Here is a 12574-nt window from a genome sequence, read left to right as displayed (position 1 = left end):
CCTGACGGTGGGGGTCGGGAGAACAGGAGAATCTTGACGGAGGTTGCAGAAGGGCATTGTGATAGGAAGGGAATGGGGTAGTGTGGCAAAGAGAACAGGAGCCTTGGTGTCTGGCAACCATTGCATTGCTCACCTGTGGCCCCATGCATCCCTGGCAATCCCCAGGCCTGGAGGAGAAGCAGGAGGGCACTGGGACCAGCTTCCCAGCAATCGAGCTTGAAGGATGTGCTGCCAGCAGGGTGGTGTGGAGTGGAGGGCACAGCTGCTTGCCTCCCTGTCGCAGGAGAACCAGCCCCCATGTTCCCCACATGCCAGCTCCCCCAGACTCAGGGCAGAAGCAGCAGCAGTGACTACTGTGCCTCGGGCTGCTATAGGAGGCACCACCCTTTGGCCCTCCCAGGAAACACGCAGAGCCTGGGCCCATCGCATCCCTGGGCTGAGGCCTTTCCTGCAACCAGCAGGGCCCAGAGACCCAGCAAAGAGGCACTGGGTGCTAGCTGGTCACAGCCAAAGGCCCAGGCTGCACAAGGATCTCCATGGCATGTTATTCCCTCCTGTCCTCAGCAGGGCTCAGTCCTGAACATTCTAGAGTCCTGACTCAGACAGCTGTATCATCCATTCTGGAGAAAATGGACTAAAGTCTCTGGAGCTGGCCCTTGGCTAGGACTGGACCTCCCAAAAGGGGACCTCTAGCAGTGGTTGCAGGTCCTGCCAGGATGGAGGCTGGAGGCTCCTCACCTTCTCTGTTCAGCACCTGTGAGGAGGAGCTGCTGCCCACAGGCCCTTCCTTCCCCTGTCTCCTTTCTGGCTTTATCCCTGGCCTCTCTGACAATGGGTTGTGGCCCCACAGCCTGTTCTGCCCTCATCCCATTAAAGGACCAGCCTGAGTCCAGTGGACACAGGTAAGGCACCATGACCAAGTGGTGTGACCCCTTTCTGTGCCTTCCTGAGGCACCTGTCTAGAAAATGAAGGGACATAATGACTGTTCCAGTGGATTGGTGGCTGGGATGAGGGGCCAAGAGAGGTATGAGGGGTGAGGTTTGGCCAGCCCTGGGCTTTCTGGACTCCAGAGACAGCGAGGTGGGGGCTCAGGGCAGCTCCAGTGACAGCAAGGTAGAAACTCAGGACAGCCCCAGCGACAGAGGGGTGGAGGCTCAGGTGCAGCCCCAGGGACAGCAAGGTGGAGGCTAAAACAGCTCCAGGAGACTGAGAACTGAGACCAGGACTTCCAGAGTGGAAATGACCACCCAGTAGCAGTGGTGGCCCATGAAGAGCCCTACTTCCCTGACTTACCCTCTCGGGTGGGCTTGGGAGGCAGCTGTGGTCTGGAAAGAGTGGTGGATGGAGCATGCCTGTGTTCCTTTCCTAGGGCTGCTGTAACAAAGCACCACAAACTGAGAGGCTTAGAGCAACGGAGATTTGTTGTCTCCAAGTTGGGAAATCCAGGAGACTGAGTCATGCTCTCTCTGAAGAGTGGGAAGGATTGCTCCCAGGCCTCTCCCCAGTTCTGCTTGTTTCTTGGCTTGTGACATCGAAGCTTCAGTCTTCAGTAGCCTTCCTCCCTGTATGCATGTCTGTGTCCAAATTCCCCCTTTTTATAAGGACAGAATCATAGTGGATTACGGCTGGCTCTAATTACTTCATCTCACATTTATCATCTGCAAAGATCCTGTTTCCATATAAGGCCACATTCACAGCTACTGGGAGTCAGTACTTGAACATATGAATTTGGGGGATATAATTCCATCACGGCAGTGTCTCTGTCTCTGCTGGTGATCATCATATCCCTGCTGGTGCCAGGTAACCATGGCCCCTCCCAGGGTGCCCCATCCTTGTACCTGGTGCTCCAGGCAGTTCACGGGAGGGCCTAACTGCTGGGTTTGGGGCTGGCATTGGGATCCCTTGCCCAGTAAGGGCTGGATCCAGACTGTTCTGGGGTTGAGGTGCTGGTGTTTTGAAGGCAGGAAAAACCAGAGGCTGGTTCTTCTCTGGATGGTGAACCACAGCAAGGGACCTCTCATGGGGGCTCCCATGCCTCCTGTGGCCTGGGCAGAAAGTCGTACAGTCCTAGGCCCCCAAAGGCTAAAGCCCCTTCTGACTCAGATAACATCCCTCCCACTCTGCTTGCCTGCAGAGCCACTGAGGTTTTCTGGGGGGCTTCAGTGGAGCTGAATCATCAGGGTTGAGGCAGGCCCTAGGATTGATCTTTAGCAACCAGAGAGTGGAAGCAGTGTAGATGGCAGCGAGTTGCAGGTGGCCTCAGTTCTAACTAAATATTACAATACTAGCATGATTCCACTTCCTGGAGCTGGCCTCTGGAGAGCCCCAGGCTGGTGTATTTACGATAGGGTCTGTGTGGCTCATGAGGCTTCACATGGGACTTGGGCCATCTCATGACCAGACATGTGCCCCCACAGCTGGGTTACCTCTTCTTTGTGGCCTGGACACAGGTTCATGTGACTCACAAACTTTGAGTGGCACCTGGAGACCGGGTTCTGGGCTGGAACCTGACTGTGAAGTCACTTGGAGGCTGTGTGATTGCAGGTGAATCATTCAATCACCTGAGCCTGGCCCTCCCCTCTGCACAAGGAACTAGCCATACCTAGCAGATTGCTGTGAGTCACCTGAGCAAGATACCTGCATGGTGGTAGTCAGAAAACACTGATTTCTCCTTATTGAAATGGGACAACCCTTGGATACCACGTGCTGAGGTATGAATTATAGCAACGCAAGTTTCAGAAGATCCTGTGTGCCCTAAGGAGGCATTGCTGATCACTTAGTGTCTGTGAAGGCATCAGAAGGTGACCTGGACCTGGAATGATGAAACGGCCATGGGTTTAGGAGCTGGCAGATGGTGTGGCTGGAGCACATGTCTGGAATGTGGTTGGCCAGGCCCAGGCAGCACTGAGCTATGGAGGGACTTAAATGCGAGGCTAAGAGGGCTCACCCTGGTGAGGGAATGCTTTGGACTAGATTTTTTTATTGAGGTAAAATTTACACAATATAAAATTAACTTTTAAAAATGTACATTTCTGTGACATTTAGTCCATGCACAACATTGTGCAGCCATCACCTCTTAGTTCCAAAATAGTTTCATCACCCCAGAGGAAATCCTCCATCCATTAAGCAGCTGTCACACATTCCATCCTCTCTCCAACCCTTGACAACCACCAATATGCTCTCTTTGGATTTACCCATTCTGGGTATTTCATCTAAATGGTATCATACAGTATGTGACCTTTTTGTGTCCAGCTTCTTTCTGCACATTGCTTTTATTTTTATCTTTGTAGAGATGGAGTCTTGCTATGCTGCCCAGACTGGACTTGAACTCCCAGGCTCAAGCGACCCTCCCACCTCAGCCTCCCGAGTAGCTGGGATTACAGGTGTGTGGCCTTGTGCTGGGTTCTCAGCACAATGTTTCTGAGGTTCCTCCACGTTGTAGCAAGGGTCAGCCATAGCAGCTTTACCATTTTACAGCGGTGTTCACATTTCTCCACTTCTTTGTCAACACTTGTTTCTGGTTTGTTTTTAAAATAATAGACATTCTGATGGGTATGGAGTGTTATCTCATTGTATTTTTGATTTATATTTCCATGATGGCTAGTGATGTTGAGTATCGTTTCATATGCTATTTGCTTATCTTCTTTACAGAAAAGTCTCTTCAAGTCCTCTGCCCATTTTGATATTGGGTTGTCTTTTTGTTGTTGGGTTGTAAGAATTCTTTATATGTTCTGGATACTAGACCCTTATCAGGTATATTATTTTACAGTGTCTTTTCTCCCATATTCACTTTTTTTTTTTTTTGAGACAGAGTCTCGCTCTGTCGCCCAGGCTGGAGTGCAGTGGTGAGATCTGGGCTCACTGGTTCCAGGTTCACGCCATTCTCCTGCCTCAGCCTCCCGAGTAGCTGGGACTACAGGTGCCCACCACCACGCCTGGCTAATTTTTTGTATTTTTTTGTAGAGACAGGGTTTCACCCTGTTAGCCAGGATGGTCTCAATCTCCTGACCTCGTGATCCACCTGCCTCGGCCTCCCAAAGTGCTAGGATTACAGGCGTGAGCCACCACACCTGGCCTTTTTTTTTTGAGATGGAATTTTGCTTTCTTGCTCTGTCACCTGGGCTGGAGTGCAGTAGCATGATCTCGACTCACTGCAACCTCCACCTCGCAGCTTCAAGTGATCCTCCTGCCTCAGCTTCCTGAGTTGCTGGGATTACGGGCACATGCCACCACACCCGGCTTTTTTTTTTTCCTTTTTTTGTATTTTTAGTAGAGACGGGGTTTCACCAAGTTAACCAGGCTGGTCTCGCACTCCTGACCTCAAGTGATCCTCCCACCTTGGCCTCCCAAAGTGCTGGAATTACAGGTGTGAGCCACCGCACGCAGCCCCTTTTCACTTTCTTGATAGTGTCCATTGATGCCGAAAGTTTTCAATTTTGGTGAAGTCCAATTTATCTATTTTTTCTTTTGTTTCCCATGCTTCTGGTGTCATATCCAATAAATCATTGCCAAATCCAGTGCCAAGAAGTACATGAAAAGATTTTCAACATCACTAGCCATTAGGTAAATGAAAATCAAAACCACAATGAGACACCATTTCATACATGTTAGAGTGGCTATTATAAAAAATATGGAGGCCAAGTGCAGTGGTTCAAGCCTGTAATCCCGGCACTTTGGGAGGCCAAGGTAAGTGGATCACTTGAGGACAGGAGTTTGAGACTAGCCTGGCCTGGCCAACATGGTGAAACCCTGTCTCTACTGAAAATACAAAAAATAGCCGGACATGGTGGCACATGCCTGTAATCCCAGCTACTCAGGAGGCCGAGGAAGGAGAATCACTTAAATCTAGGAGGCGGAGGTTGCAGTGAGCTGAGATGGTGCCACTGCACTCCAGCCTGGGTGACGGTGAAAATCCATTTCAAAAAAACCAAAAAACTATCTGGGTGTAGTGGCACCTGTAGTTCCAGCTACCCAGGAGGCTGAGGTGGAAGGATCCCTTGAGCCCAGGAGGTTGGGGCTGCAGTGAGTCATGATCATGCCTATGAAATGAGAGAGAAACAAACTAATTAATATTGGCAAGTATGTGGAGAAATTGGAAGCCTTGTGCACTGCTGGTGGAATGTAAAATGATAGTTGCACAATAATGGAAATGTACTTCATGCCACTGAAGTGTACACTTAAAAATAGTTAAAATGGTAAATTTTCTTATTATATATATGTGTATATATATGTGTATATATATGTGTATATATATGTGTGTGTGTGTATATATGTGTGTGTGTGTGTGTGTATATATATATATATATAAAATCACACACGAAAGTCTCCCTTGGAACTGATCCTGAAATAATTTCATGTGTGATGAAAGAACACCCTGCTCTCCTGGAGTGATAAGTGGCCTTTTTGTTCATGATGGCATTATACATCCCAGGCTCTTCCACACACACCCAGCGTAATTTCACCAAGCAAAGGGAGTACACTCTCCAAAGGCCCATTTGTGCCTGTTTCTATCATTATATCCTCCTATTTAACTCACTCCCTGCCCTCTACAAACCATCATCAATCACAGATATGTTTGCTACCCCTGTAGTTTCTGCTTTTCCATAACATCATAGAAATAGGATCATACAGCCTTTTCACACTGGCCTGTTTCACTTAGCAATATGCCTATCAGATTCATCCATGTCCTGCATGGCCTCAGAGCTTGCTCTTGCTGAACAGGACTCTATTGCATGGATGTACCCCAGCCTAGTTATTCATTCACCTATTGAAGGTTATCCTGATTCCTTAAAGAATTTTTCTGTTATGAAAAGAGCTGCTGTACGTGAGTACATGCTGGGTTTTGTTTAGATCAAACTCATGTTTTCAAAGCAGTTATCTAAATACCTAGGAGTGTGACTGTTGGCTCATATTGTGAAGCTTTGTTTAGCTTTGGGGAAAAGTCAAAGTATCTTCCAAAGTGGCTATACTATTATGCATTGCACCAGCAATGAATGAGAGTTCCTGTTGCAATTGCAAATTTACTTATTTTTAGATTGTATTCACTTTAATAGATGTGCAGTGCTATCTCATTGTTGTTTTAATTTGCTTTTCCCTCATGACAAGTGTCACTGAGCATTATTTGGTATGCTTATTTGCCATCTGTATATCTTCTTTTTTTTTTTTTTTTTTGAGACGGAGTTTCGCTCTTGTTGCCCAGGCTGGAGTGCAATGGCGCAATCTCGGCTCACAGCAACCTCCGCCTCCTGGGTTCAAGCCATTCTCCTGCCTCAGCCTCCAGAGTAGCTGGGATTACAGGCATGCATCACCACGCCCGGCTAATTTTGTATTTTTAGTAGAGACGGGGTTTATCCATGTTGGTCAGGCTGGTCTCAAACTCCGGACCTCAGGTGATCTGCCCGCCTCGGCCTCCCAAAGTGCTGGGATTACAGGCGTGAGCCACCGCGCCTGGCCACCATCTGTATATCTTCTTTGGAAAGTATGTATTTGGATCTGTCCCCATTTTTAATTGGGTTGCCTTCTTGTTCAATTTTAGTTTTTTTGGTATATTTTGCATACAAACACTTTTTCAGATTTTTTGAATGATTTTTTTCATTACAAATTCCTATTATTCCTATACATTATTTCTAATATATAGGAAATCACTTGACTTTTGTCTATTGGCCATCTACTTTGCCTTTTATTATCTCTATCCATTCCAATTAAGGCATGGAATGGTGGACTCTATTTCAGTTTCATTTTCCAAAATTATGGCATGGAAAATCATAAGACTGAATTTCAGGGGTTCACTGGGACTGCAAGAGGGGGCACATGGCCATCACAAAACAGGAAGCACTGACCATCCGACACTGTGCCCAGGTAGTAAGGAAGGGGTGCAAACACACACCTTGTCTAGCCTGCTTGCAGTACCTGCATTCTGCTCACAGACCTCTGGGCTGAATCCACAGAGGACCAGGCCTTCCTTCTACTCAGGACCTGGGGATCACTAGAGGCTGCATCACAGTAAAGACCAGAGCTGCCTTCTCCTCAGGACTGACCTGGGGACCCTTGGCGGGGGGAATCCACAGTGACAAACAGAACTTCCTTCTCCTCAGGACCCGGAGACCCCCGAGGGGCACTTCACAGTGATGACCAGAATTTACCTCATCTCAGGACCAACCTGGGGGGTGCATCACACTGAGAACCAGAGCTTCCTTCTCCACTGGCCAACCTGAGGACCACTGTGGGGCACAACCACAGTGAAGACTGGAGCTTGTTTCTCTTCAGGACTGACCTAGGGACCCTCGTGGGGCACATCCAAAGGTTCTGAGCTTCCTTCTTCTCAGGACCAACTTGGGGACCCCTGGGAGGTAGATCACAGTGATGACCAGAGTATCCTCCTCAGGACTGACCCAGAGACCCCTGGGGTGGGGGCGTCCACAGTGAGGTTCTGAGCTTCCTTCTCTTCAGGACCTGGGGACCCCTGGATGGGGGTACATCACACTGAGCACCAGAACTTCCTTCTCCTCAGGACCAACCTGAGGACCACTGGTGGGGGATGCAACCACAGTGAGGACTAAAGCTTCCTTTTCCTCACAACCTGGGGACCCCCTGGGGGGTGCATCACAGTGAGATCCAGAGCTTCCATATCTGAAGACTCCTGTAGGGTACACCCACAGTAACGACCAGTGCATTTTCCAGACCAATCTGGGGAGATGTCACCTCACCTTTGGGATATGTGGAGGCCACAGGAGGAAAAGATGAGGAAAAGTGGGGCCTGCACCCTGAGTGCTGAGGCGGGAGCTTTGCTGTTTTACTTTGCCCTGTAATATCTAAACAAGATTTATTTTAGGAAATCATACCTCTATTGAGGTTTCCACTAGTCATCTTTATAGCAAGCCCAACTACTTTTTATACATATGGGTTTGTTTCTGGGGAGAAATCCCAGTACAAAAAAGGGAGAAACAGCTACCAATGACTTTCTTCACAGAATTGGAAAAAACTGCTTTAAAGTTCATATGGAACCAAAACAGAGCCCACATCACCAAGTCAATCGTAAGCCAAAAGAACAAAGCTGGAGGCATCACGCTACCTGACTTAAACTATGCTACAAGGCTACAGTAACCAAAACAGCATGGTACTGGTACCAAAACAGAGATATAGATCAATGGAACAGAACAGAGCCCTCAGAAATAACGCCGCTTATCTACAACTATCTGATCTTTGACAAACCTGACAAAAACAAGCAATGGGGAAAGGATTCCCTATTTAATAAATGGTGCTGGGAAAACTGGCTAGCCATATGTAGAAAGCTGAAACTGGATCCCTTCCTTACACCTTATACAAAAATTAATTCAAGATGGATTAAAGACTTAAACGTTAGACCTAAAACCATAAAAACCCTAGAAGAAAACCTAGGCATTACCATTCAGGACATAGGCATGGGCAAGGACTTCATGTTTAAAACACCAAAGGCAATGGAAACAAAAGCCAAAATTGACAAATGGGATCTAATTAAACTAAAGAGCTTCTGCACAGCAAAATAAACTACCATCAGAGTGAACAGGCAACCTACAAAATGGGAGAAAATTTTCGCAACCTACTCATCTGACAAAGGGCTAATATCCAGAATCTACAATAACTCGAACAAATTTACAAGAAAAAAACAAACAACCCCATCAAAAAGTGGGCAAAGGGTATGAACAGACACTTCTCAAAAGAAGACATTTATGCAGCCAAAAGACACATGAAAAAATGCTCACCATCACCGGCCATCAGAGAAATGCAAATCAAAACCACAATGAGATACCATCTCACACCAGTTAGAATGGCAATCATTAAAAAGTCAGGAAACAACAGGTGCTGGAGAGGATGTGGAGAAATAGGAACACTTTTACACTGTTGGTGGGACTGTAAACTAGTTCAACCATCGTGGAAGTCAGTGTGGCGATTCCTCAGGGATCTAGAACTAGAAATACCATTTGACCCAGCCATCCCATTAATGGGTATATACCCAAAGGACTATAAATCATGCTGCTATAAAGACACATGCACACATATGTTTATTGCGGCACTATTCACAATAGCAAAGACTTGGAACCAACCCAAATGTCCAACAATGATAGACTGGATTAAGAAAATGTGGCACATATACACCATGGAATACTATGGAGCCATAAAAAATGATGAGTTCATGTCCTTTGTAGGGACATGGATGAAATTGGAAATCATCATTCTCAGTAAACTATCGCAAGGACAAATAACCAAATACCGCATGTTCTCACTCATAGGTGGGAATTGAACAATGAGAACACATGGACACAGGAAGGGGAACATCACGCTCTGGGGACTGTTGTGGGGTGGGGGGAGGGGGGAGGGATAGCATTAGGAGATATACCTAATGCTAGATGACGAGTTAGTGGGTGCAGCGCACCAGCATGGCACATGTGTACATATGTAACTAACCTGCACATTGTGCACATGTACCCTAAAACTTAAAAGTATAATAAAAAAAAAATAAATAAAAAATAAAAATAAACTCCCTCTTCACAAAAGCTAAAAAAAAAAAAAGGGAGAAACACTGAGACAAAACACTGGAACAGTCCAGGTCAAAGTTTGGGATGAACAGCACCTGTGGGGTCACCCTGGATCCCAAGAGGGAAGGGCAAATGTGCACCCTATGTGCTTGCTTTTATTAATTTTTTTTGAAGGAGTCTCACTCTGCTGCCCAGGCTGGAGTGCAATGGCACAATCTCAGCTCACTGCAACCTCCACCTCTCCAGTTCAAGCAATTCTCCTGAGTAGCTTGGATTATAGGTGCATGCCACCACAGCTGGCCAATTTTTGTATTTTTAGTAGAGACAGGGTTTCACTATATTAGCCAGGCTGGTCTTGAACTCCTGACCTCAAGTCATCCACCTGCCTCAGCCTCACAAAGTGCTGAGATTACAGGCATGAGCCACCATGCCCAGCCTTTTTATTAATGTTTTAATGGCCTGTGTTTCTAACAAGTAGTTGAAACAATATTGAAAATTAAAGAGTGACATGTTAAAACTTGCAACTTTATTTAAATTTAAATATACCATTTATACCAAAATCAGAATTTATTTAAGATTTATGGCTGGGTGCAGTGGCTCGCGCCTGTAATCCTAGCACTTTGGGAGGCCAAGGCAGGTGGACTGCTCGAGCCCAGGAGTTTGAAACCAGACTGGATAACATGGTAAAACCCCATCTCTACAAGAAATAAATAAATAACTCTACCTGGCCCTTTAGCAAAGAATTAAGAAAAATAAATACAGGCCAGTGGCTCACACCTGTAATCCCAGCACTTTGGGAGGCTGAGGAGGGTGGATCACGAGGTCAGGAGTTCAAGACCAGCCTGGCCAACATGGTGAAACGCCATCTCTACTAAAAATACAAAAATTAGCTGGGCGTGGTGGCATGTGCCTGTAATCCCAGCTACTAGGGAGGCTGAGGCAGGAGAATAGCTTGAACCCAGGAGACAGAGGTTGCAGGGAGCCAAGACCACACCACTGCACTCCAGCCTGGCAATACAGCGAGACTCCATCTCAAAAAAAAAAAAAAAAATGCAAATACTATGCCATATAAGGAGCTTGAGCATCCCACAGGGAGTATCTGTGGTTGGGGGGTGGGTCCTCCATGGATACTGACTGACAACTGCATACTTGCTATTCTACTGGCAGTTCTAAACATTTGTTTGTGGTTTATTTTGGGTTTCCTCATTACATAATCACATCTCCAATTCATGGCAGTTTTGTTTCTGCACCCATCCCTAATTCCTCACATTCCTTGTTTTCACACATTGGCTAGATGTTACTCATTTCATAAAAGTGATGCACATTCTTGTAATTTTGCTTTTACAGACAGGGTCTCACTTTGTTGCCCAGGATGGAGTGCAGGGGCATGATCATAGCTCAGTGTAGCCTTGAACTACTGGACTCAAGCTAACCTTCTGCCTCAGCCTCCTCAGTAACTGGGACTGCAGGCACATGCCACTACACCTGGCTAATCTTTTTTTTGAGATGGAGTCTTGTTCTGTCACCCAGCCTGGAGTGCAGTGGTGCAATCTTGGCTCACTGCAACTTCCACCTCCTAGGTTCAAGCAATTCTCCTGCCTCAGCCTCCCGAGTAGATGGGATTACAGGCACGTGCCACCAAACCTGACTTTTGTATTTTTAGTAGAGATGGGGTTTCACCATGTTAGCCACACTGGTCTTGAAATCCTGACCTCAAGTGATCTGCCCACCTTGGCCTCCCAAAGTGCTGGGATTACAAGCATGAGCCACAGTGCCTGACCACACTTGGCTAATATTTTTAAAAAGTTTTTGTACAGACAGGGTCTCCCTATGTTGGTCAGGCTGGTCTCGAACTCCTGGGTTCCAGCAATCCTCCAGCCTCAGCCTCCCCAAGGGCTGGGATTACATGGATGAGCCACTGCACCTGGCTAATTTTACTTTAAAGGAATCTTTCTACTATTTTATCATTAAGTATGACATTTGTGTTTTCAGAACATATATTCCCCACCAAGTTACAGGAGTTAATTTTAATTCCCAACTTAATAGTATTTTAGTGTCATCTATGGGTATTAAATTCCATCAAGTGATTTATCAGCATATACTGAGATAATCCCTATGAGTTTTATCTGGTAGCTAATTAAAATATTTTCTAATATTAAATCTTCCAAACATACTCTTTTGTTTTTTAAGACAGGGTCTCGCTCTGTCACCCAGGGTGAAGTACAGTGGTACGATCTCAGCTCACTGCAACATCCGCCTCCTAGATTCAAGTGATTCTCCCGCCCCAGCCTCCCAAGTAGCTGGGATTATAGGTGTCGGTTACCATGCCCTGCTATTTTTTTGCAGTTTTAGTAGAGGGGTTTCACCATGTTGGCCAGGCTGGTCTCAAACTCCTGACCTCAGGTGATCCACCATCTCAGCCTCCCGAAGTGCTGGGACTATAGGTGTGAGCCACCGTGCCTGGCCCCATATATCTTTTTAAGTGGGCACACTGCAATTATAAATAGTGATTCTGCTGGTAATGAACAAAGGATGCTGGATGCACTAATAGTCTGTTAAACCTAATATCATGACTTTCTTGTTGTTAGCTATACATTGGTTTGCTATAATTCCATTTAGAATTTTTAAACCTATGTTCACAAATATGGTTTGCAAGTCATTTTTTCTCCTAAATTTCTATTTGATGGGGAAGTTGTAAAATATTGGGGTTATCTTTCCTTGGATTTTCCTTATAACTATTCCTGAAAAGTCTCTGGAATGTCTTTCTTTTCTGGGGCTGGGGTAGAAGGACCAGGTAGATTTACAAACCAGTAACTCAATTTCTGTTTTGTAAAATTTTCATTTCATTAAACAATATTAAGTCCTAATCAAGTATTATTCTTTCCCACAGTATCTGAGTGCTGTCCTCAATACTGTCAACATTTCTGGCTTCTACCAGGCAAGGCTGCATGTAGATTTGCATCTGAAAGAACAACAAACTAAAATACAACCCTAGGTAGTAGTAAACTGAATATAAACTTTCTCTTATGAATTTATTCTGTCTTCTTTGGTACATCAA

The 12574-nt window shown here is 46.0% G+C and overlaps 1 long non-coding RNA gene across 1 annotated transcript; it reads left to right on the top strand.

Moving 5' to 3' along the window:
* Positions 1–2589: 2589 nt before the first annotated feature.
* Positions 2590–12501, top strand: LOC129049375 (uncharacterized). Its single transcript, XR_008512440.1, has 3 exons — positions 2590–2712; positions 3292–3384; positions 12407–12501. It is a non-coding gene; the product is annotated as an uncharacterized LOC129049375 (long non-coding RNA).
* The last annotated feature ends 73 nt before the right edge of the window (positions 12502–12574 follow it).

The sequence above is a fragment of the Pongo abelii genome, chromosome 10 (assembly GCF_028885655.2).
Source record: "Pongo abelii isolate AG06213 chromosome 10, NHGRI_mPonAbe1-v2.0_pri, whole genome shotgun sequence".
NCBI lineage: Eukaryota > Metazoa > Chordata > Mammalia > Primates > Hominidae > Pongo > Pongo abelii.
Note: the sequence above shows the minus strand (reverse complement) of the source record. Positions and strands in the feature narration are given on the sequence as shown.